The sequence below is a fragment of the Felis catus genome, chromosome D4, assembly GCF_018350175.1.
Source record: "Felis catus isolate Fca126 chromosome D4, F.catus_Fca126_mat1.0, whole genome shotgun sequence".
Classification (NCBI taxonomy): domain Eukaryota; kingdom Metazoa; phylum Chordata; class Mammalia; order Carnivora; family Felidae; genus Felis; species Felis catus.
Genome location: NC_058380.1, coordinates 78,885,458 through 78,912,401, shown reverse-complemented (window position 1 = coordinate 78,912,401; position 26,944 = coordinate 78,885,458).

The following is a 26,944-nucleotide window of genomic DNA, read 5'->3' as shown; positions in this document are numbered from 1 at the left end:
TAGGGGCACCTGGGTGGCTCAGTCAGTTAAGCGTCCAACTTCGGGTCAGGTCACGATCTCGTGGTCTGTGAGTTCGAGCCCCCACATCGGGCTCTGTGCTGACAACTCAGAGCCTGGAGCCTGCTTCAGATTCTGTGTCTCCCTGTCTCTCTCCCCCTCCTCTGCTCACGCTCTGTCTCTCTCTCTCTCTCTCTCTCTCTCTCTCTCTCTCTCTCTCAAAAACAAATAAACATTTTTTAAAAATCAGTGATTTTTTTTTAAGTCACATACTTTCTACTATACTCAGTGTAGTTCTGAGTTGAAAAAGAAGAGTTATAAACAAAAATACTTGGAAAATAGATATTAACTGTCAAATTAGTGGCGTGATCTGAATCTCTCACACCCCCTCCAGGCTTTTGCGTGGCTGCTTTCCAGGATTCTGCCCAAGTATCCCATTTTCAGACAGACTTTTCTGCCCACCCTATCTAATGACAGATCCACTCACATTCACTTACTGACATGTCCCGTTACATAATGCTCCTCTTTCTCCTCAACTGTCATTTTTATTTCTTAAGGAGGTAATACAACACAACAGAAGTGCAGAGTACAGATCGGTACTGTCCGACAGCAACCTAATCCACATCGCGTGCGATTTTAAATCTCCCAGTGCCCCCCTATAAATAAATACGGAATTAATTTTAACCATCTATTTTGTTTAACCAATTATATACAAAATATTCTCAACACATAACCAATACTCTCCCATAAACAAGAAGACATTTTACATTTTTTTTTTAGCACCGTTTTGGAAACTTGGGGGTAACTTTACACTTACAGCACGTATGGTTTGGACGAGCCACATGTCAAGTGCTGCAGGGCCACACGTGGCCCGTGGTTTCCACATTGGACACTGTGGCTTAGAGTTGGGCTTTCTGGGTTTTGTGCCGGTTCTGACACTCTTCAGCTGTTTCGCCTAGAAATTCAACTCCACTAGGTACGTTCTTATCTGCTCTCTGCATCCTCTTTGACCCCAACACCTCAGACAGATATTGACATACAATAGAAATGACCACTTTCAGCAAACGCTCATGCTTAACGCGCTGGAACAGGTAAGCATTGAGCCTGATCCTGGAAGCATAAGGTGGATTCAGACGTGCATAGAGGAGTTTGAACACACATCTGGGAGGCTCAAGAGGCATGGGCAAGATTAACAACAAATGGTCTGATTCCTATTTAGAGAACAATACACAGAGTTCTCTCTCTTTTTTTTTTTTTTAATTTTTTTTCCATGTCTATTTATTTTTTGAGAGAGAGAGGCGGAGTGTGAGTCGGGGAGGAGCAGAGAGTGAGGGAGACACAGAATCTGAAGCAGGCTCCAGGCTCCGAGCTGTCAGCGCAGAGCCCGACGTGGGGCTCGAACCCACAGACTGTGAGATCGTGACCTGAGCTGAAGTTGGACGCTTAACCGACTGAGCCACCCAGGAGCCCCTACAGAGAGTTCTCTTTTGCACGAGGAGATGTGGAAGCAGAATGCGGAACAGAATGTTTATAATTGACACAGACAATTCTGCCGAGGGGTTGTGATTCTGAATCAGATGGAACTGAGTCTGAATCCCACTTCTATCTGGGTGATCTTGGTGGGCAACCTGTTCACTCTATCTGTGCCTGAGTTACTTCACAGGCAAAGTGGAGAATGCCAATCCTTAATCCTTTTTGAAGGATTGAATACAATACAAAAATCATGAGACCTAGAGTTATGTCAGAAATGTTCATCAGTGCTGCTGATCTAATTGCCACTGTTGTTATCTTATTAATGTTTCTATATAGATGCGGAGGTGATTCGAAGCCTTGAATGCCAAGCTACAAAATCTTGGTATAGCCTCAATAGTCACATTGCTATCAATGCTCATCAACCCCTATTGCCCCACCATGCCAATTAAACCTTTCAATAATTGTTCATCGCCTATAGGCTGAAGTCCAAACCCCTTCCCAATGCCTCTAAGACTCTCCACATCTTGGGCCTCGCCAGCATCATTTTCCATAACTCTACACATTACAGTCTAGCCATTCTGAATCATTTAGAATCTTCTGAATAGCCCATTCTATTTCACGCAACCCTGTCTCTTTTTTTAATGCTTATTTATTTTTGAGAGAAAGAGAGACAGAGCACGAGTGGCTGAGAAGCAGAGAGAGAGGGAGACACAGAATCCGAAGCAGGCTCCAGGCTCTGAGCCGTCAGCACAGAGCCTGATGCAGGCTGGAACCCACAAACCATGAGATCGAAGTCGGACGCTTACCCGACCGACTGAGCACCCAGCCGCCCCAACTGCAACTCCGTCTTTGAACATACCGTTCCTCTGCTCTTGTCCTTCGCCTGTCTGCCTGGAAAACTCCTCCATGCACTCCAAAACCCATCCCACATTTCTTATCCCGAGGAGGGTGGAGCTACTGGGCGCATCTTCTACAGAACATTTTTGTAATGCAATTTCGTATTTACATGTCAATTTCCTTCATGAGATTGCCATATATTGGAAGGGAAGAGCCGCGTTTTATTTGTGTGTCTGTCCCCCGTGTTCAGCACCAAATAGATGCTCAGTAGGTACTTGTTAAATGAATGAATGTTTACGCTATGGGCGATGGGAAACTCTCAAAGACTGTTGAGCTACTGAGGATAGCTCAGTATGTGAATGTCTGGACTACTACATTTCAGTTCCTCTTTTGCGTAAGTCTTAAACTGATTATCTGGGAACCCCGCCCTCTCTGAAACGACTGCTGTCAGTGCCTCACACGGGAGAAAAAGACGAAAACCCCAAACCAGCTTTCCCCGTATTCGTCTTCCTCAGCAATGCTGTAACTGCTCCTGGCTTATAAGGTGGGATTCCCTAATTGTGTTTAAATCTCCTATCTACTGCTGGCCATAGATGTGCTAACAAATGAAAGTTTTGGGGGTGGGGGGGGGAGGAGAAAGTTTTGCCTCTTATAGCGGGGAAATAGTTTGAGGCTATGTTTTAATTAAAATGAATATCTGCGCTATCTTAATGTTATTGCCAGTTAAGTGTAGCAGGGTGATTTAAGAGTTCTATAACACAATTATACTCTGGTAATGAAGCTCTGCAGAATTATCCTCAGAATTTAGAATGCAGAAGGGAGCAGTAGGTCTCATTTGTAACCATGTTACGGCCTTTATTGTTACAGTATTTTCTGTTTTCTTCAAAGATTAACTCAATCGTATTTAAGTCTCTGGCTACATTACAGAAAGGGAGAAAATGGGCAATGGGAACTGTTTTACTGTCTCTGAAACCCGTCTTAATGTTCCACTGCGAGGACAAAACAGCAGGGAAATTTCACCACAGTGTCAACCTTCTTATTGTTCTCTCTCTAGCCCTCCCGCCGGAGCTCCCTTAGGGCTGGTCTGTGCATTTCCTGGCTGATTCTCACTTGGGCTGCAGGAGGATGGGGACAGAGTCTGGAAAGCGAGCCAGGGATGACTGCATTCTAGGAAGCGGGAAAGCGGGCGCAGGAGTCTGCGTGGTCCTTGGTTGTGAGTCCCCCCAGGACGTTGGAAGCTGGACACGGGCTGCGCTGGCTCCCATGGAGTATTAATAGTGGTCAAAAGTATAAATTCTGGGGACAAATCCAGAATCCATCATGCGTTATCCGTGGCACCCGGGATAAGCCATTCAAGCTTGCCGGGTCTCAGTTGACCAATCTGTAACATGGGGCAAGAGTCAAAACTACCTTGCCGAATTTTTGTGAGGATCAACGTCTAAGAGAGGTTATGCTTGTAACTTAGAACAGTGACTGGCACGTGGGATGTGCTCAACAAGTAATAGCTGGCTTCATTACTATAAAAATACTCCCTCCTGAGCAAATAGTTTGGAGCTCTGTGTCTCCTATGTGGCATCATCCGAAGATTGGCAGAAACCAAATCATACACGTGTATCTTCCCTAAAACTTACCCTTGTTGGAAGGCTCAAAAGCAAATTCTGATTCAATTTAAGCAAAATTTAACACCTCTTGTGCAGAAGACGTGACACTAAGCGTTTCAAGTCATAAAGGCATGCAGCATATATCTATCTCCAAGGACGTGTCTTCAAGGGTCTATCTTCAAGGGTCTTACAGCACAGTGGGGGAAGACAGGCACGCAGACAAAGACGTTCTAAAGGAAGGGACACATTGAGGGAGTGCCTGCGTGGCTCAGTCAGTAGGGCGTGCAGCTTCGGGGCTCAGGTCATGATCTCGTGGTTCATGAGTTCGAGCCCCGCGTCGGGCTCTGTGCTGACAGCTCAGAGCCCGGAGCCTGCGTCAGATTCTGTGTCTCCCTCTCTCTCCACCCCTCCCCCACTCGTGCTGTCTCTCTCAAAAATAAATAAACATTAAAAAAAGTTAGAAAAAAAAGAGAAAGGAACATGGTGAATAGTAACGCAAGGTAAGGAATCTTGTACGTCCATTAGGGAAGATTTTAATGATGGAGTGACATTTGAATGGGATGTTGGGGGACAAATGAGATTTTCATAGGCAGCAAATATTGGGAAGGGACTCCAGCTTGAGCGATAAGCTGGACCGAGTTCAGATCTAGCAAAGTACAGGGAATGATTAGAGAATGGGAGAAATCTATTGCTATGGCAGCATAACCTGGTGCGTGTCTTCGGGGAGGGGCTGTAACAGGGGTGATTTTACAGAGGTCAAAGTCAAATCATTTTCATTCATGAAAGGCAGACACAGGAGTTTTAGCCAAACTCTGTAGGAAGCTGAGTGTTTCTGAGGAGGGCCAGCCCATTATCTAACATTTTTTTTAAGCTTATTTATTTATTTATTTATTTAATTTTTTTTTAATTTTTTTTTCAACGTTTATTTATTTTTGGGACAGAGAGAGACAGAGCATGAACGGGCGAGGGGCAGAGAGAGAGGGAGACACAGAATCTGAAACAGGCTCCAGGCTCTGAGCCATCAGCCCAGAGCCCGACGCGGGGCTCGAACTCACGGACCGCGAGATCGTGACCTGGCTGAAGTCGGACGCTTAACCGACTGCGCCACCCAGGCGCCCCTAAGCTTATTTATTTTGAGAGAGAGGGAGCGAGGGAGAGAGTGCAAGCAGGAGAGGAGCAGAAAGAGAAAGAGACAGAGAGAGAGAAAGAGAGAGACAGAGAGAGAGGAAACAATCCCAAGCAGGCTCCACATTGTCAGCTTGGAGCCCGACACAGAGCTTGATGATAACAACTGTGAGATCATGATCTAAGCTGAAATCAAGAGTCAGTCAGATGCTTAACCAACAGAGCCACCAAGGTGCCCCAAGCTGACGTCTTTTTTTTTTTAATTTTTAATGTTTATTTATTTTTGAGAGAGAGAAACAGAGTGTGAGCAGGGGAGGGGCAGAGAGAGAGAGGGAGACACAATCTGAAGCAGGCTCCAGGCTCCGAGCTGTCAGCACAGAGCCTGATGCGGGGCTCGAACTCACAAATCTCAAGATCATGACCTAGGCCAAAGTCGGACGCTCAACCGACTGAGCCACCCAGGTGCCCCAGTCTGACACCTTATATACTTATATATACTTCTCTACTATGACTTATGTTCAAGGATAAAGATGCTATAATCTTTTAATGCTGTCTTTACATTAACACATTCAACTTGGAGAAATGTGGCAACCTTACCTTCCCGTTGATCCCCAGAAAAAAAAAATTTAACCTAAACTTTAAAGTGATCTGGGGCACCTGGGCCTGGGAGGCTCAGTTGGTTAATCCAACTTTGGCTCAAGTCATGATCTCACAGTTCATGGGTTCCAGCCCCGCTATGGGCTCTGTGCTGACAGCTCAGAGCCTGGACCCTGCTTCAGACTCTGTGTCTCCCTCTGTCTCTGCTCCATTTGCTCTCTCTCTGTCTCTCTGTCTCTCTCTCTCAAAAATAAATAAACCTTAAAAAAATTAAAAAGAAATAAAGTGATGATGCAATAGTTCCTTTTTCTTTTCCTCCAAAGCCCTGCTTCCTTCTTTACCTCCTCCATCATAGTAATTAATATTTATTTAATGTCTCCTGTATTCTAAGTGCCATACTTTTTATGTTTTAGCTCACAGTAACTCTCTGAGCTTCCTATTACTATGACACCCATTTCTCAGATGGGGAAATTGATGTTTATAAAGATTAAATGCCTGGCCTCCCATTAACTCAGGTAGTAAGCAGTAATACTTGGGATCAAGTCTGCTTCTAAACTCCTGAAGCACAATTCTACCTTACGACGAACAGGGTCACGTCACGGATGGGTCATTAGCGTCTTGAAGGTAGCATGCTGTGGCTTTGACACGAGAGCCAAGGGATAGAAGTTACAGAGTCAGTGATACCAACTCATTATGTACCGTTTTCCAAGTCATGTGACCTCCCCAGGTCCTCACTTTCTCCAGCAAAGCATGAAGTTCTCTCTAAAACTTTTCGTATTGATATTGATCTTGTCTGTTCTTCCATACCTGTTAACTTATTAGCTTTGATGCTCACGGCTATGCATGACAAGGGCATTGCCTCCTTGCACACATGATAGACCTCCGGTTTAGAAAAGAGACTCTCTCGGGTCCCTGTAGCTAGTAAGTATCAGAGCCAAGACCTGGATGCACATTTTCTGCCAACTAGCTCAGTGCTTTCCCCCCTGCTCCAAATAGAAGTCCTTCCCAGACTGGAATTTTGCGCCGCCCTTAACCGACTATCCCATGCTTGCAACCATTAAAAAAAACAAAAACAACAACTCTGAATCTTAAATTATCTCTTAAATGATTTTCTAAACCTTCGTTGACCCTTTTAAAATCAGCATATAGCAACATCCCTTCAAGTTATCTTTGCATAAGCAAAATAAAGGCATTCTAATGAGTTCGTGTGGGAAGCTTTGCGTCGATGTGTCTGCTCTAGGAGGAAGGATCGGAGCACGTTTCTCTCCGCACCGCTGAATGGACCACATTAATAGTAATGCCCCTAGATATTTGTATCACAAATCTCCCTGGTGTCCACCCTCCAGTCAGATGCTATTAAGCCAGGATTCCCTACTGATTTACAGTGATGTCAGAGGGTATATAGTCAAGACATAGTCAAATCCTTAGCTCTAAAAAGTCACCCAAAACACCCAGGGCGGTGGCGGGGTAGAGCAGCTTGGCCACAGAGCTATCAGCCCCAGCACGTGTTAATTCTGTTCCTTGGATGGAGAAATGTAACCATTTGTCTGGAATGTTTCCCTAGGCTCTGAAGTGGACATGTAAATAATCGGTGCTTCGGCTCTGAAATGGACATGTAAATAATCAGTGCTTCGGCTCTGAAATGGACATGTAAATAATCGGTGCGTCGATGAATGACAGTGAGCATGTACCCAGCTTACCACCATCCCACCCCTTGTTTTCAGCCTGAAAATCACTTTCTTTATGGCGATTTGAAGAATCTCATTAGTGTGTCTAAGTTGGCCAGGGTGGTGTGTACTCTGTGTGGGTTACCTGAAACTTTCTCCTTTCCCTTGGAAGTGGTCCCCTCTGCCCGGCTAATATTATAAGACGTGACTGCGTATGGCCAAAGCTGACTGGACAAGTTAGGAATACCGCTGGGGAGACCCAACCCAGAGGGTGGGCTGCACCACTCTGATTCTTTCTTCTGGAAATTTAGAATTGGGATACAGTCTGGGTCAACGAACTAAAAAACGGCAGGGTCCTGGACACTTGGAATGCCATGTGCATCAAGGTCGTGATGAGTGTGGCTCACGAGGAAGAACTGACCGTGGAAGATGGGTGCTGGGAGGAGAGAATGAAGCAAACAGGCAGGAAGAAAAAGACCCAGGAAACCATGTGGGCTTGATGCAAAAGAAGAGAAAATGTGTGTCGTTTAAGGTCAGAAAAACTAGGCACTACTAACATGCATGATATTTCATGATTTACAGAGAAATGGATGCCTAACTGGATGTCAAGACTCAATTCTTTATTTCCTTTATTTTTTAGTTTTTCTTGTTTTAATTTTAAAAAATGTTATTCATTTATTTTATTTGAGGTGGGGGGGGAGGGGGAAAGGGCAGAAGGAAAGGGAGAGAGAGAATCTCAAGCAGGCTGCGTGCCCAACGCAGAGCCTGACATGGGACTCGATCCCATGACCCTGGGATCACGATCTGAGTCAAAATCGCATTGGCTGCTCAACTGACTGAGCCACCCAGGAGCCCCGGTGCTTTATTTCTACACGATAAGCATTTGGGGCAACCGACTGCAACCAACCCGGTTTTGCTTTCCTGGTTATGCCCGCATGGTGTTTTCTGTTAATGGTAACAGAGAAGTCCGTTTAACAACTGTGTCTAGGGTTTATTGAATATTTATTATTTTGAGTGGCCAAGCTTTTATGTGAAATAGTCCATTTATTTCCCCCAAATCACCCAGCGGGGTAGGTATTATGCCTGTTCCACTTTACAGAGAAGCAAACTGAGATTTGGAGTGGGTAAGTAAGGACTCACATGTGACACAGGCTTGGGGGCATGGGGCAACGAGGCGAAGTTGCCAGAGGCAGTGTTATTGATGCCTCTACCAAAGTCCTTGTGTCTGTAGAATGGCTCGGTGACCTATGTCTGGGTGGAAGAAACATCAGACACAAGTGAGGCCTCCCCTCTGAAGTGACTGGCCCAAACTATGTCCCATAGGGATGCTTTATGTTTAATACCGGAAACAGATTTAATAAAATTCTAAGGGGAAACATACATAGAGGGTTTACCGTAGAGAGAGAGGGAGGGAGAGGGAGAGAGGGAATTTGCAAGCTAGTTACCATTCCAAGTGATCTTCAGCCACTTTCCAATAAGCCTGTGTTGCATGGTGGGTACGGGACTGCATTTTTCTGTCTGGAGGGCTGTGTTTGAAGGGTAGAACACGCATCCGTTCGTTGTAGGACTTGGGGGGAGTTACCCTGAACTCCCATAGCTTCGTTCACGGAGTGGAGGCAAAAGGTAACAGTAAAGATAGAAGAACAACACAAACAAACCACTTGGTACATAGTAAGTGCTTAATAGTGAACATCCTTATTGGTAGATACTTCGTAAGTGATGTTTATTGGGATGACTGAGGTCCACGGAACTGTGCTGACATTTTTACTTTTTATTGAATATTTACATATGCCCTTATACTCCTTCTAATAAACCCTCATTAAAAAAAAAAGTTTACTTTTGAGAGAGAGATAGTGGGAAGGAGGGAGAGACAGAGAGAGAGGGAGGCCGAGGATCCAAGCGGGCTCTGCAATGACAGCCCAGAGCCCGACGCGGGGCTCGAGCTCCTGAACTGTGAGATCGTGACCTGAGCTGAAGTCAGACGCTCAACTGACTGAGCCTCCCTAAACCCTCATTTTAATAAACCACCCAAGTGCACCTCCAGCATATGCCCCTGATGGACCAGATCGGGAAAACACGCCCCAACATCCATACCCCCATTTCCATCTTGAAAACAAGAGCCCCGTGCATCAGAAACCAAAAATTGCCACTTTATAGATGCAGACGCTGAGCTCAGAGAGGTCAAGTCACTCCTCAAAGGTGATAGAGCAGGAAACAGCCAAGAGGAGGACTTGAATCCAGCCGTGTCAGACCCATGACAGCCTAGCCAGCTTTGCTGAGGGAAAGACCGTGAAGTGGTGAGATGTTTCCATGCGTGGAATGTGTGTCCAGAGGGGAGGGGAGTAGAGTCAGTGAGGCACAGAGAGCGAGTGTGCAGGAATGTTGGGGCCACACTTCACTCCTGCTCTGAGACATTCTGAGATGTCACCATCAAGGCAACAGTTATCAGCACTCAGGAAATTTGTGAAAGACTAGGCAATGGGCCCCCCAAATTATTGGGGGCCCTGTCTGGCCCATCCTTCTGGGTTAGATCTCCCTTGCCTTGTCTTTGAGCTCTTACCACTCTGTAACTGAAAGAAAACCTCATAATCATGCAAATGATTATTATCCCTAGAGATGCAAACTGTGTCCAGTGGAGATGAATTAATGATCGCCCTATGGGTATTAACCAGTTTTGCATCTATTTCGGCCTGCCTGGTTGCCTCTGTGTGTTCCTTAAATTCTCCTCTGAATGGGTTGTAACATCCTACCGGTTCCCTCATTAATTCAGGAGTTAAATAAAATATCTGGCATATGTTCCTTTCATATTTATACGAGAGTCATGTTTTATCTCTTGCTAAAATTGCTCATAAATAGGACAGAGTTGCCCACTGCATTATATAGTAGACCTAATCAGGTACACGCAACTGTTTCAGAGGGAAGTCAAAGCTTTCCCTTGCTTAGCAGGTGCAACTGGACCGGAAACACCCCGTTCATTAGACGCAAGGGAATGGCAGATGGAAGCTAGGAGGCACAAGAAAGAAAGGCTTCCCTATCCATTTCCAGGGGCTGGTTACTGAGAAGCAAGTGCTACAGCTGCTTTGGTGGTGGCTGAACACCCCCGAGGAGGTGCAGCGGGGAGGGGACAGGCAACGGGACCGGGAGTCTGGCGAACTGGGGCATCGGTCCAGCTCTGCCATTAACCAGCTGCGTGACCTTGGGCAAGTCACTTAACCCTGTGTTTCCCCATCTGCAAAATGAGATGCCAGAACTAAATTATCCCCAAAGCCCCTTCCAGCACTAACTGGCTCTGGCCCTGTGATTCTGAAGACACTAGGAGGTCACGGCTCAATGGCCCGGAGCAATTCTTAGCCTGGAAATTAGCAGGCTCGTGGTAGAAGCCAAGGACTCGATGGTCTGTGGAATCTGGAATGAACTTCTCTCCCTGGTAATCTCTTCTTCCATCAAGTCTATAATGGTCTCTGGCTGGGGAAAGAGTATTAGGTGGGAGACACTGAGCCATCTTGTAAAAGGCTTTTAACTTCAAAACCAGGGTTTTTCTGGGAGATATCTTTGAATCACCTCAGCCTACTGTTGTAGGGGATACATTTTAATTGTTTCTAAAAGTGACATTGAAAGCCACAGTGGAGAGAAAACTAATAGTTTTGAGAGGCTTTGCTACCCACGGTTTACTTTTAGGTCAAGTTACTTGAAATCCCCCTTTCTGAGTGTTTACCCAGAGTTTGGGTAACTGGTGAAGAGATGATGAAGGATGAACCACCAGTTGGGGAGCTGGGTTAAATGACCTCTGATTTCCCACATGCCACGCCTACAGCCAATTATTATGACGGGAAGTCATTGTTCTTTGTAACCTCTCTTATTTTGCCTTTATTTCAAGGGGTTGCACCTCATACGCAGTGGGCATTGCGCGAGGGCTTAGGAGATCTTACTTGGGAAGTCGCTTCATCTTTCTAAGCCTCGTGTCTGCACCTTTAGAATGAGGGTGCCGGCTTGGTACCGTTCAGGCCTTTTCCTTCCAAAGTGAGTGTCCCACTTTGCACCTACAGTGTGCCTGTGGTCTGACAGGAGAGCAGAAAATGGAATTTGAAAACAAGACTCGTGACCTCAAGGGGTTTACAATTTAATTTTCCAGGAAATTTTGGTCCATAGATTTCTGCCTATGAATTTTACTTTCTTTCTTTATTTTCTTTTTTTTATTATGAAATTTTTTGTCAAATTGGTTTCCATCCAACACCCAGTGCTCATCCCAACAGGTGCCCTCAATACCCATCACCCACCCACCCCTCCCTCCCACCCCCCATAAACCCTCAGTTTGTTCTCAGTTTTTAGGAGTCTCTTATGTTTTGGCTCCCTCCCTCTCTAACCATTTTTTTTCCTTCCCTCCCCCCCATGGTCTTCTGTTCTGCCTATTTGAAGTTTAAAGGCACAGTTTTGTATCATCTTGGAGTCTGCTTCCAAATTCCTAGATGGCCCTGAAATTCTCCCCTCTCAATCCCAGGCAGGTATTTTTGAGCTATGCAATTGATACATCTCTCCAAATGTTTGTTTCCTCCACATGACATTTGATTCTTCAAGGCTCAGAATTGCATTCTATTCCATTCTAGGAAGTTCACTGGGGTGAAACCTCGGACTTCTCAGAGTAGAGGCAGCGATGGAAGAATTTATAAAGGAACAACAAATCCCTGGTCTCCTCTCAATCAGAAGCGATGCCGTGATATCAGCGAGAGCATGACCTTATCGTCCGCTGTTGCAGAACCCAGAAGGTCTGGAGTCAGCCCGAACCGGGTCACCGTCCCTGCTGCCCACTCCCTAGCCAGGTGAAGTCCGCCTTTTCTTAACTCTCTGGGCCTCAGTTTTCTCATTGTAGAATCTTCTGTGAATTAAATGAGAAAATGCGTGATATCATGAGATGCATTAAATATGCATGGATTAAATGAGAAAAAGCATTTAATACACTGTCTGACCTATAATGAGCATCATTAGCCAAAAGCATCATGATTCACGGGTCACTGGAATGACTATTGCTCACTAACCGTACTTGCGAAATATGTTCATCCAAGATGAATCACTTCACTCTTGACCTCCATCCCGTCATCTGTACAAATAGGGAGATAGATGGGTGAGGTGTCCCCCAAAAGTACCTTTTAATAATAACGTTCTCTAATCAAGAGGGCCAATAGGTATAGTCACTTTCACCGCATCTGCCAACTCCAGCAGCCAAAAAGGGTTTTTCTGGAATGCCCTCTGAGACTAGCATTGTGATTAAGAGCTCGGATTCTGGGGGCACCTGGGTGGCTTAGTAGGTTAAGCGTCCAACTCTTGGTTTCGGCTCAGGTCATGGTCCCAGGGTTTGTGAGATCGAGCCACACGTTGGGCTAGGTGCTGACAGTGTGGAGCCCGCTGGGGATCCTCTCCCTCTCCCTCTCTCTCTCTTCCCCTTCCCTGCTCTCCCTGTGTCAAAATAAATAAACTTAAAAAAAAAAAAAAAGGAGCATGGATTCTATAGGGAAATTGCCTAAATCTGTATCCAGGTTTTCTAGGTTATTTACCACGTGGGACCTTGGCAGCTTATTCAGTCTTGCTGTGTTTAAGGCTTCTCACTCACGAAATAAGGATCATAAGGGCACTCACCGCCTAAAACTGTAGTGAGGACTAACCGGGTTAATCTGTGAACAGCCTGGAGCGTCTCACTCAGAGCGGATGCTGTGTGTTTGTTGTTACCGTGTGGTTGTCCTTGTCGCCACCAGGGCTCGAGGCCGGCTCCGGATTCAGGAGAAAGCAGTGTGTAGTGGCCAGCCGTATGCACCTGGCAGTGGGGTGGTGACATTCCTCTCTGTGTTGACATACGGTCAGATGTGATTCAAGCAAGGCCGTGCTCCCGGTAGGTCATCAGGTAGGTCATTAGCTCCTAATGACACATTAGCTCCTAAAGAGAGACACATGACCCGCTGTACCAACGTCTTCTTCATTGGAGGAGAGGAGATAGGGGTTTGGTGAAGGTCGGTCAAGCGCTGGAGGGGAAGGCGGAGGAGAGCGAGAAGAATTTCCTGCTCTTTTTTGGGTGTGTGGGCTCGAGTCACCCAGGGCCGGGCATGGTGTGCAAAGCAGGACTGCACAGAGAGGTGCTTTTTGCGGCGGAGAACGTGGGAGATGTGGGAGCATTCGCTCTGGAAATCTCCAGACAGAGGTGGACGGGAGCCCCATTACCATTTCCAGCAAAGGCTTCTCCTTTGCAGGGGATTAAAAGGATTCAACCTCTCAAGTCGCCGATGATCAAAGTGGGGTCCAGGGTAGGGGTCTGAAGCTTTAATCCTAGGTCTGTGGTGACAGCAATGGTGTGGGTCATTTTGTCCCATTTTCTGTCAGGGGAGTGGAGATCAGCTGCGTGCTGATGAGGTTAGGGTTTATTCAAGTACAAGAATTAGCAAGTTGTTTGGTGGAACCTTAAATGTGCAGCGAAGCTTCATTCCTTCGGAGCTGTGTGTGAGGGAGGGTGGAGTATCTGGAGAAGGGCGCTCAGGTGGTAGGACACGCTCGAACCATAGGATGCTTTTAAAGAAACACAACTTTAATAAAAATGTTTCTAAGTTGGATGATTTTTAAAATTTTGTTTTTCACGTTGGGGGCGCCTGGGTGGCTCAGTCGGTTTGGGCGTCTGACTCTGGCTCAGGTCACGATCTCGCGGTCCGTGAGCTCGAGTCCGGGCTGACGGCTCGGAGCCTGGAGCCTGCTTCCGATTCTGTGTCTCCCTCTCTCTCTGTCCCGCCCCCGTTCATGCTCTGTCTCTCTGTGTCTCAAAAGTAAATAAAAACGTTAAAAAAAAAAAACCTGAAAAATTTTTAAAAAATAAGTTTTTTCATGTTATTTGTTTTTGAGAGACAGAGACGGGTACAGAGAGAGCGCACGTGAGCGGGGGGGGGGGCAGAGAGAGAGAGGGAGAGAGAGAATCCCAAGCAGGCTCCATGCTGTCAGCACAGGGCCCAACACGGGGCTCGATCCCCCGAACCACGAGGTCATGATCTGAGCTGCAATCAAGAGTCAGATGCTTAACCAACTGAGCCACGCAGGCTCCCCCTAAGCTGAATTATTTTGGTAAGAACAACCGTACGGAAGACTCACTATGGTTCCATGTGGTCCTGGTACCATTCCCATTTTGCCCACGAAGGACCAAGAGTGAAGGCCCAGAAAGATGTTTGCCTGGGTCGAGTCCACATTGGTTAAATGCTGCTGCGTGAAGCCCACCCCCTCCCCCAGAGCTCAGTGACTTCAACAAGCACTGGTTATGTCTCGTGAGTCCTTGGGGAAGGTAGGTGGCTCTGCCGACCTGGACAAGGAGTGGCCAGTCTTGGCCGAGCTCGGTCATGCGTCTGGTGGGCAGCTTGGGGCGGAAGGGTCAAGGACGGTCCCACTGAGATGTCTCGCATTGCCTGGCTGTCCACTGGGGGAACAAGGTGACTGGGCCGTGGGTCTCTCATACGCTAGCAGGGTATGCCATGACTGCCCTTACAGCAGTGGCGGGATTTTGCGTGTGAGAGAGAGAGAGGGGGCGGGGAGGAGAGGGAGGAGAAGGAGAGGAGAATCCACTTCCGGGTCTCTGGAGGCTCACATCTGGAAATGGCAGTGTCACTCCCTCCACATTCCTTTGGTTGGTCCAGTCACAAGGACGACCCAGATTCAAGGAGCATGGAAGCAGGCTCTTCCCGTTTATGGGAGAGGCAACAAAGTCGTATCTCAGAGGACACGGAAAAGGGGAGGCATGAAGAACTGCGTCCATTTTTTTTTTGCCATCAACCTACTGCAAGGTCCAATAAAGAAAAACAGAATTGGGGCACTTGGGTGGCTCAGTCGGTTGAGCGACCGACTTCGGTTCGGGTCATGATCTCACGGTGCCTGCGTTCGAGCCCCGCATCGGGCTCTGGGCTGACGGCTCGGAGCCTGGAGCCTGCTTTGGATTCGGTGTCTCCCTCTCTCTCTGCCCCTCCCGGCTCGCACTCTGTCTCTCTCTCAAAAATAAATAAACATTAAAAAAATTAAAAAAAAAAAAAAAGAGAACACCAGAATTACTCTCAGACTAAGAGTCACGCCGAAGGCCATGCTCTAAGCTGTCTGCTGTATAGACTTTATATGTTTGTATTTAGTACTCGAGCCCCTGGCAGGCTTCCTCCCTTCTGGAAAGGCTGAATCCCAGTCTTTCTTTTAAACTGTGGCACAGAGGGTTAACGGTCGGCTCCGGCTACTCCAGAGCAATCAACTGGCTCGCACTGATACATTCTCCTCCATGTTTTCATTCTTCCAAAGTAAGAAAAAATCAAACAGAGCCAGCTGACAAGGGTCCGCTGTGCGGGGGTACATGTGACAGTAAACTAGGGTGCCGTCATCAGGGAGGCAAGGAGAGGGCCTGTACCCAATCCTTTGGTCCCCGGGTTCAGAAACCAATGATGTATCCATCTTTAACTTCGACTGGTGAACCAGTCTGTCTTGAAACAAAGTATTTATGGGAAACGGAAGGAACTTCGCCAGCAAACGACCTCATTTTTACCCTTTTGGTGGCGCGAGGAGGTACAGGTGTCTCTGCCGTGTGAGGCCACGTTTCCCCACCTCGGTCGGCAAACGTTCTTTTTCTTTCCAAGGCGATTTCACCTCCGTTGATCTCACTGGAGTCTTACACACACTCTTTGAGGTACGCGGAAGAGAAATTAAGACTCCCATGTGACAGCTGAGGAAACTGAGGCAGGGGGCAAAGAAAGGATCTGCCTAATTCTGTACTGTTAGACATGAGCCGAATAAAAGAACCTTGTGACCTTAAACCCTAACTGGTGCTTTTCCCGTCTGCCCCACGGGACCTGGGTACAGAGCGAAGTGCCCCGCTCTCATTTGCTCTTGTGGCCTGTCGAGGCAGCCAGGTGAATGATGGGCAGGCTTAAAAAACGGCCAAGGAAGGTTTTTTAAAAAGAGGTTGCAAAATCGCGATCTCTGAGCCACATCTTCCCCGCAGATATTGTAATTGTGCCTTGCAATATTTAAGCGTGAGCACTTCAAACGTATTTTAAAATCATGAGGTTGTCTGTGAAAACTTGGAATTTCTATTCTCTTGAAAAATAGGGTCCAGGGGCGCCTGGGTGGCGCAGTCGGTTAAGCGTCCGACTTCGGCCAGGTCACGATCTCGCGGTCCGTGAGTTCGAGCCCCGCGTCGGGCTCTGGGCTGATGGCTCCGAGCCTGGAGCCTGTTTCCGATTCTGTGTCTCCCTCTCTCTCTGCCCCTCCCCCGTTCATGCTCTGTCTCTCTCTGTCCCAAAAATAAATAAACGTTGAAAAAAATTTTAAAAAAGAAAAATAGGGTCTGGAAACACCGGACTCACATTCCTATGCATACGGTAACAATATTCCGGAACGGCAGACCCTTGGGGTTGGTGCCATTCCAAATTCCCACAGCCCCTGCCTCACCAGGTTCGCCCCTATAGTGCCTGCCTGCCTCTCCTTAGGCATTTATATTTACAGCCTCTTAAGCAAGTGACACTTTAACACACACACACACACACACACACACACACACACACAGACAATCCCATCCTCCCATCCTAAAATTAGTCTGCATCCTCTTGGGAATATAGTACCTCATTCTGTAATTGAAAATGTCTCCTTTTTTCTTTTTAATTTATTTATTTAAATTCAAGTTAGTTAACCCTAACTTGAATTTAATCTTGGTTTCAGGAGTAGAATCCGGTGATTGATTATTAATCACATAACACTCGATACCCAGTGCTCATTCCAACAAGTGCCCACAATTCTGGACTTCAAGCTGTGTCGCAAAGCTGTCATCAGCAAGACGGTCTGGTACTCGCACGAAAACACACACGTAGAGCAATGGAACTGAGCAGACAACCCAGAAATGGACCCGCAAATGTATGGCCAACTCATCTTCGACAAAGCGGGATAGAGTATCCAATGGTAAAGACACAGTGTCTTCAGCAAATGGGGCTGGGAAATGAACCTGCAGAAAAATGAACCTGGACCACTTTCTTACACCACACACAGAAATAAACTCAAAAATGCATGAAAGACCTAAACGTGAGACGCGAAGCCATCAAAACCCTGGAGGAGAAAACAGGCAGCAACCTCCTTGACCTCAGCTGCAGCAACTTCTTACTCAACAGGTCTCTGGAGGCAAGGGAAACAAAAGCAAAAATAACTACTGGGATCTCATCAAGACAAAAAGCTTCTGCACAGCGAAGGAAACAGTCAACAAAACTAAAAGGCAACCGACAGAATGGGAGAAGATATTTGCAAATGACATATTGGATACAAGGTTAGATTCCAAAATCTATGAAGAACTTATAAAATTCAACCCCCCCCTCCCCAAGAAAAAGACAAGTAACCCAGGGAAGAAATAGAAGACACGAACAGACACTTTTCCAAAGAAGACCTCCAGATGGCTAACAGACACATGAAAAGATGTTCAACAATGTCTCCTTCTATCTTAATATAAAGGTATCAGGGAAAATTCACTCATCTGTGAATTACAGATGAATTACAGAATTATGCGCTTTTTCGTTTTGATCCTTAACCTGAGGTATTGGGAAGGGCTTCCTCTAAGAACTAACCCCTGACCTTGGCCTTGAGAGGTAGGTATGAGTTAGCACGGTAGAGAAAAAATGGTAACTGAATTCCAGGTATGTAATACATGTAAAGCAAAACTTGCAACAGGCTTTCGTGTACAAGGAAACCTGTTGTGTACAGGGTAGGGCTTTCAGTGGAGGGAAGGAGTAGAAAGAATTGAGGTCTGTGAGATACAGCGGTGTCCAGGTCCTGGAGGCTGGGCACGGTATGCAAGAGAGAGTGAAAACTGGTTTTTTAAATTTTTTTTATGTATTTTTTAATGTTTATTTATTTTTGGCAGAGAGAGAGAGAGAGAGACAGAGCATGAGCGGGGGAGGGGCAGAGAGAGAGGGAGACACAGATCTGAAGCAGGCTCCAGGCTCCAAGCTGTCAGCACAGAGCCCGACGCAGGGCTCGAACCCACAAACCGCGAGATCATGACCTGAGCCGAGGTCGGATGCTCAACCGACTGAGCCACCCAGGCGCCCCAGAGAGTGAAAACTGTTTTATAGACAATGGGAAAAGACTTAAATGTATTAAGCAGAAGATGAATTTAACCACAGGGTGACGCGTAATGTCTGCATGTTAAGTAGATTATCTGGTGGTCATATAAAGGATGGGTTTCATGGCAGGAGACACTGGAAGCAAGGAGACCATGTGAGAAGCTACTGCGGGAATCCAAGTAAGAGGTCGTGAGGGACTCATTTGAGAAATCCCATGGGAAGAAAGACCAGGAAATCGAGAGATATATTATTTTGACATTTATTGAATGGTAATTGTGTGTAGCCTCTGTGGGAGAAATGAACTCTCAAGTCCAATTTGCTATGCAAGGCTTGTGTCTGCCCTCCAGTCTCCCCAGTAAGTGGCTCCCCAATCTCTGAGTGGACGCAGCCACAGGACAGGGAGCTGACGCCCTCCTGCCGCAGTGGATTCTCCCTAGAATTATCAGAAAACACTTCCTCACACTGAGTCAAAATTGTCTCTCCTCTTAGGACTTCTGGTTCTGTCCTTCGGAGCTGCAGTGACAAAGCGTAATCCCTGTTCTGCACGACAGCATTGCAGGGAATGGATGACAGGAATCGTGTTTCCCCCAAATCCTCTCCTTCTCAGCTAAAAATAATTCCTCAGTTCTTTACAGGAGGCAACACCCCCCCCCCACCAGCCCCCGCAATACACAGCACGTTCAAGGTCTACCCAACGGTCACAATACCACCGGGCTGTGGATCTGTGGACAGAATTGAGCTTCCAGTGGGCTTCTGGAAACGTAATACTCAGAACCGCACGTGCTGCTGGTGCTGTTACTGATGCACCTACCTCTGAGGATGAGTCAGAAGGTTCAGTTGCGACAGGACTGTAGAGCAGGAGGGCTCCAAACCTTGTCCCAGGACCAGCAGCAGGAGCGTTATCTGGGAGTTTCTCAAAATGCACATTCTCAGGCCCAACCCTGATCTGATTCAGAATCTCCGGGGCGTGGGCCCCGGAATCGGTGTTTTCAGGGTGATTCTTACCCCGGCCGCTTGGAGATGTCCTTTATTAGAGGGTCTTTGACTAGCATCCAAGGAGCTTTAAAAAGCCCGGCCCTTACCTTTAAACACAATTCCTCTCCTTCTCGCCGAAGAACCTTTCTAAAGACCGTGAACATGTCAGCATAATAGGCACGTCTTTAAATACTAGGGGAGGAACCTCAACGAGGCTAATTAAGTCTTGCAATCCACTGGTGGGGAGAAATATTATTTTCTTTAAGAAAGTAGAAAGAAAAAAAAAGAAAAGAAAGAAAAAGGAAAGAAAACAAAACAATATGCCTTCGGTCAATCCATTACAAAAAGGACTGAGCCGCTGACCTTTTCATTCCGCCTGTGCTGTGTGTGCAGCAACACTATAACCTTTTCCATCTGGACTAGAAAGTTCAATTAAGTTTGTTGGCTCAGACATCCGCCCGTGTCCCGGAGAGCAGATTAGGCACTTAGGGGCTGCAATTATACATCTGCTGCTTCTGCAGAACTGAAAAGAAGGCCCACGTGCCATACCTATCCCTGGGCATATGCAGCGAGGCGGATATACGCGTATCTGTATGCATGTGCACACGCGGGGGTTACAGACAGGCAATGGCTGCAGCTGAGAAATTCAATCGTTTCCAAATATGGGTTCTTCATGCTTTGCTGGTGACGGTTTTAAAGTTAGACGTGAGCCTGAGAGTTGAGACCTGCCCAGTTCCTGGCCACCCGCTCCGACCTCCCTTCCAGGCTTTCTAGCTGGGTCTTCTGATTCGCGTGTCCCGGCTTGGAGGGCAGAGTGTGGACTTGGCCATGGGGAGGGGCATTAAAGGAAGCTTTTAATATTCGGCTGACGACCCAACAACTCTGCCTTGCTCCGGAAGCAATACGTGTAGTCGCTGAGGATCCTAGCTACGTAGGTTGTGTCTGAATCTCGGTGCAGGGATTATAAAATGAGTAAACTTGAACATGTCCCTTGAATTCTGTGAGCTTCCGTTTCCTCACTTGTAAGATCGGGAGAATGGTTTTAACCTCATGAAGTGGTTGTAAAGATTGAACAGGATAGCATCCTTGATTATCTAGCACATAGCTTCTATTTAATAAATGGTAGCTGTGTTTTAATGATATCGAGAGTCATAGCGGCATTAGGCTGTGGGTCTTTAAATTGGTGCCTGGGTCTTTAACTTTCCCCTCCGACACCTATGTCCCATGTCTGGATACTGGGCCACCATCTCCCTTTGCCTTGGTAACATCCCTAGCTCACTCCAGGACTACACTCTGTCTCGTTCCTCTGTCAGAATCTAGAGTCTTCTCTGCATTTCACGTCCACTCTACTGGGTTCTAAATAAAGACTGTTCTTTGAAGACCAGGGAAGTGAGCTCTTCAAAGTGCGAGCTAGATCAAACCAGTCTCCCCACTCCTACCCCATCTCCCCAGCATAAAGCTCTCCAGTGTCTTTACATAGGATTTAAATAAAACCCAGGCTCCTCACAGAGGCCTCTAAGGTCCAGTTGGATCTGGCTGTAGCCTGGCCTCATTTACAGTTCCTTGATCTCTAGCCCATAATTCTCAGGATCCAACAGGCCTCTCCTCAGCCCCTTGGATAGACCCAGATGTGTCCTGCCTCAGGACCTTTGCATGGCTCTTTTGTCAGCTTGGTATGCTCTCTCCCTGGGTGGTAGCTTTGTTGACTCTTTCTCACCATTCGGCACCCTCTCCTCGGTAGGTCTCCTGAACTGTGCTTTCTAAATTAATCACACACTCCATTCACTCTCTGTCCACCCAGCCCCAAGCTTTACGTTCCCATAGTTTGTTATTTACTTGTTACGTATTTATGATCTACTTCCTCGCCACTAGATGTGGGCTTCGTGAAAGGAGGGGCTTGGCTTGTTTTGTTCAACACTGTATCTCCAGCCCTCGAATAGCCCCTGATGTATAGAAGCTGACCAATGAACTTCTACTGAATTAATTAATTGGATGCATCCAAGCCTGCAGCCTGAAGCCCTTTTATGATGACAGTCGCTTGGGTCTTAGATTGTTCTTTGCTTCTGGATCCTTGGTTGCCTGGCTTTAAAACACATTGGTAAAGGCACACCAACCCTTCTTACTCAACCTCTCTGATCCCTACTCTCTTACTCATTGATTTCTAGTTACCTGCCATCATTGTTTCTGGGGGCCATGTCTGATGGGCTAGCTTTCATTTCGCCCCTCTCCACGTAAGTGTCCGCATGCCAAGCACAAGGTCAACTCCCATGGCATGTCCAGAGAGGCATTCTCAATGGACTATAAGGTGGTGAGATTTACTTCTTGCCTACACCTGCAGCCTCACCTTGTATCATGCTGCCTGAGATGCTGAATGTATATGGATGATACCGTGTCATACAGACTATGTATGACGGTAGAAGCCTCGGACGACAAGCCACCTCTGTAGCAACCAGCCCCAAACGGTCGGGACTCGATCAATCACTGCCAGCTTCCTTAATTTCTGCCCCTGCTTCCGAGCCACGACCGCCCGGAGAAAGCCAGGCGTGGTCCGCGAACCAATCACATTGGATGCCCATCTCCAGCTCCGCCTGCTAACCACATCCGATCAGAGGATACCTCGAGCCTTCCCTTTATTCCCCTCTGCATCCTTCCGACTCTCCTATTGGCCCGTGGGTCTCTGCTGAGCACGAGGGAGGTCCACCGCTTCCTTTGCGGTATCAACTTCCGAAGAAACGGCCTCTGTGTCTTCTCGTCCGGGTTGTCTCTGTTCATGTCCACACGCATGTTGTGCTTATCCGTTGTGTCACAACCAATCATCCCCACACTAAATGGCTGAAAACCCAGGCGTTTTTGCTCATAGTACTGGAGGTAGTTAGGGACTTAGGAAGGGCACAGCTGGGTAGGGTCCCTCTGGTCCACATGGTGTCCGCCGGGCAGCTGGATCTGGACAGAACGCTTCCAAATGTGGTTTCCTCTTGGTTATGAATGGGGCGGATCTGGTGCCTCGGTGTGCTTTGGTTTCTGTCCCATTCCATGGTGTCTTAGCCTTCAGAGCCCCGACGCATGATAGGGGCAGCCAGGCTTCTTGCGCAGAAGCTGGCTTCCAAGAGACAAAAGCGTAAGTCACACCCCAAACAGCCCTCTGTCAAAGCCACCATGTTTAACTGGTCAGACCAATTACAGGCCCACTCGGATTCAGTGTGTGCAGGCAGGGGGGTGAGGGGCACCCCATTAGAGAATGGGGGAACAGTAACATTATATCGTAGAGGAGCATGTGGGATGGCCACGTCCTGGCCACGTCAGGAAGCACCATCGATGTTCTCCCTCCTTTCCCTTCTCCCACCATGCTGGACTTGTTTGCTTATCACAGATACAGGATGTTTCCTCTGGGCCCAAGGTTTGGAATCTTCGCAAACGCGGTTACCTCTGTCCGCACGCCTTCCCTCCTGATCCTTGTCTAGTTACATTTGATGTCTGCTACGAATTTTAGCTACAGTGTTACTTCCTGTCACGTCCTCGGGGAAACATTTCTTGACACCTCCCTCAAAACCCACACACAGAAACTAAATCAGATCTCCCCTGTTTTCTGCCATGATAGCGTTTATCGAAGTGTGGAATTACATGGTTACATCAGTCTTGAATTAATCTCCGTTCTCCCCGCCCCCCCCCCCCCCCGCCATGGAGAGTAGCAGGGGGCAGCGTGTGTGGGTATTGTTGGTCACCATTTTAGCCACAGTGCCAACTGTCGTTGCTGACATACAGTAGGGGCCTAATACATGTTTGTCAAACCAATCAATGCATTTATTTAAACTCTTCCGCCCTCGTGCGTACCTCTAACGTGAGCCTGGTGTTTGAACTTGCTGCTGGGGCCCTGAGCCCATTGAAAAATCAATTCATGTGGAATTTATCCTGGCTTAATGACATTAAAATGTAAAGATCCTTAGCAGTTGTTGTTATTTTCGTTTAGTCTCTGGTGAACGCTGATAATGCATGACGGAAGTCCAGCTTTGTAAGGCGAAAGCGGCTTTGACTGGCCCCAGGCAGACCTGGGTTTGAATTTCTACTCCTGCAACTCCCGGTGAGAAGTTAGGTGATTGACTTAACATTTCCAACTCTCCCAATTTCACCATCTGTAAAGTAGGGATAATAATCTATGCCTTATCGAATCTTCTTTAAGATTATGTCAGAGAACAATCCCCAAACAGCCGAGTTTTTAACCCAAGAATCACTCTCATTGTTCAGTTTATCCAAACAACTTTAAACAAAAATGTTGGGGTCACACTTTGTTCTTTCTTGATACAGGCTATTGCCACTGGATGATGTGACTTTTGCTGAACCTCTGATATGCCAGCATTAGTCTGATCTAAATACACTTTAAAATTTTGTATATGTTTATACTTATTTTTGAGAGAGAGAGAGAGAGAGAGCAGGGGAAGGATAGAGAGAGAGAGGGAGACACAGAACCTGAAGCAGCCTCCAGGCCCTGAGCTGTCAGCACAGAGCCTGATGCAGGGCTCGAACCCACGAACCGTGAGATCATGACCTGAGCTGAAGTCGGATGCTTAACTGACTGAGCCACCCAGGCGCCTCTCTAAATACGCTTTTTAAGGTAACTAGAAAATAGTTTACTACTATGAGACTTATACAAAAATTCAAGATGACTTCTGTTAAAACCAGCATAATTGATTTATTGGCTTTTCAAGAAGACAACCAGGAAATTTGTCCTCTATGGCCATTCTAGCTGTTAATGTATTTATCGACTCTGTTTCTGATCATCGGATAGAACAACAAAGATTAAAATAAGTTGCAGGAGCTCCTTTCTTTGAGAGGAATAGAATATATTTGGGGAAATAACCTCTCTCTAGGAAAACTAAACTGCTTATGCCAAGACCTCATTCTTCGAAGAAGCTTCTAGCACCAGTGATGGAGGTGGTATCATGCCACGGACAGAAGCTTTACTTCCACACCAGGAAATTGACTCGTGTGACCTGTGAGCCTGCCCCCATTGTCAAGGTGAGGAAACTGAGGCTCGGAGAAAAAACACCGCACGGCCAGTACACGATCCAGTTTTGCGTCAGCGTTAACAGGTACTCTTCTCTCCTCTGAATCCTTTCCCAGCTTGTGAAGACCATGAGGAGAAAGGCAAGGCAATAGAGAGCCAGCACCGCAGGGAAATTAATTTCGAGTTGCCTTAGTCATTGCTGTCAGACTCCAAAGCCCCGACATGGATTAGTGACCTGTCTACTTCCTCCTTCCGAGAGGAACCACCAGTTATGCTCGCGCGTGACCAGGGTGGCACCCCCAGAGCCTCTGCCAGTCCCGCCATCAGACAGGACGTGTCTGGGAAGAAGAATTTGCGGCCGACTGCTCCGCCATTCAGGTCCCTATCTGTGTCAATTGAGTAATTTATGGATGCACTTTTTCCTGCACTGCAAAGGAGATGCACAGGACCTTTGGAAATAATTCAATCTCTTTCAAGGGAACACATTTGGGGAAATTATTGTTAATGCATCTGAGTAAGAGGTGCTCAACCCCGACAAATATTTCATGCAATTATAGCAAAGATGAGACTGTGACAACCAGTGACCATCAATCATTCTCCAGATCAATAATAACCATGGAACATGCAATCAAACCTAATCAACACCCGGTGATTAAAGAACAGGGCCTCTCTTCTTTGCTCTCAGGGTCACAGTCCCTTGAAAGGATTGGCTCGGCGTCCTCAAGACAGCACATAACGTCTCAGCAAACATACAGATATGGGCTTTACAATTTAGCAGATCTGGGTCAGATCCCAGAAATGCTTGCTTCTCAGTCTTGGGCAAAATTATATGATAGTAATTAACACTCACCGCATTCCCTCTCTGTCTCTCTCTGTGTCTCTGTCTCTGTCTGTCTGTCTCTCTGTTTTGGTCCCATACAGTGTGCTAAGCACTTTGTATTATCTCATTTAACCTTCTGCTATGCGTGGGGTTTGTGGCTGAGTACCTCTGTACGGTGAGGAAGCAGTCTCAGAGAGACGGTTAGCTTGCTCAAAGTCACTTCACAGCGAGTGACTCAAATCCGGTTCTGTAATACCAAAAACCTCAGTAATTTCCACACTGGGGAAACTTTTAAAAATAACCAATGCCTAGGCCTCACTCACTCCATATACCTGAGTCATAATCTTTGAGGGTAAGGTCTAGGCATGTATTGCTCCAAGCAAAAATTTTCGTAAATCATAGCAGACGCACAGAAACAGAAACTCATGGAGTAAAGCACGGTGCGTTTTCACAAAGGAAACACATCGCGTATCCAGAACAAACCAGCCCCCCCAGAAGACCCCTCGTGTACTTTTCTAGTCACTACCACCCTTTCTGCCCAAGAATAACCATCATCCTATTTGTTTATTTGTTTGTTTATTTTGAGAAGGGGGGGAGGGGCAGAGAGAGAGAGAGAGAGAGAGGAAGAGACAGAATCCCAAGCAGGCTGTATGGACCGTGCAGAGATTCAATGTGGGATCGATCCGACGAACCGTGAGATCATGACCTGAGCTGAAATCAAGAGTCAGGGGCGCCTGGGTGGCTCAGTCGGTTAAGCGTGCATCTTCAGCTGAGGCCATGATCTCACGGTTTGTGAGTTCGAGCCCCGCGTCTGGCTCTGTGCTGACAGCCTGGAGCCTACTTCGGATTCTGGGTCTCCGTCTCTCTCTCTCTCTCTCTCTCTCTCTGCCCCTCCCTTGCTTGTGCTCTGTTTCTCTCTCTCTCTCTTTCAAAAATAAACATTTTTTTTTAAAAAAGAGTCCAAACATTAAAAAAAAAAAGAAAAAAGAGTTGGGCACTTAACCAGACTGAGCCACCCAGGCGCCCCGCATCCTGACTTTAAATAGCAGACGTTCCCCTTCCCCTCTTTTGAACTTTGTGTAAACAGCGTCACAGAGCTGACCTACTTCTGCGTCAAGATTCACTGACACCGTGGAGGACGGCAGTTGTTCGTCCCATCCTGTTGCTGCAGAGGGTCTGTTGTGTGAACGTGCCACAGCGCATTTGGCCAACCCTCTGGTGAGGGACATCTTTCTCATCCTTGGGTATTGCAAAGGCTGCTGCTAGCTGCTAACATTCTTGTAGAAATCTGTTGGTGAGCGAAAAATGTATGCCTTTCTGTGGAGTGTCTACCTAGGACTGCAGTTTCTGGCTCACTCCATGTGTGGGTTCAGGAACAGCAGATTCAGACACGCCTGTCTGAAAATTCCCAGGCACCTGGGTGGCTCAGTAGATGAAGCGTCTGACTCTTGGTGTTCACGCAGGTCATGATCCCACGGCTCCCGAGCTCGGGCCCCCGCCTCGGGATCTGCGCTGACAGTGTGGAGCCTGCTTGGGATTCTCTCTCTGTCTCTCCCTCTCTCTCTGTCCCTCCCCTGCTTGCGCACTCTCTCTGTCTCTCTCTCAAAAGAGACTTGAAAAAAGTGAAAATTCCCAGGCGATTCTGATGCGTATTGAGGGTCAAGAAACACTGCATACCCCTATATGACCTCCCTTGTTTAGAATGTAGGGGTTATTGCTTGCTGGAATACTATTAAGTCATCATAAAGTTC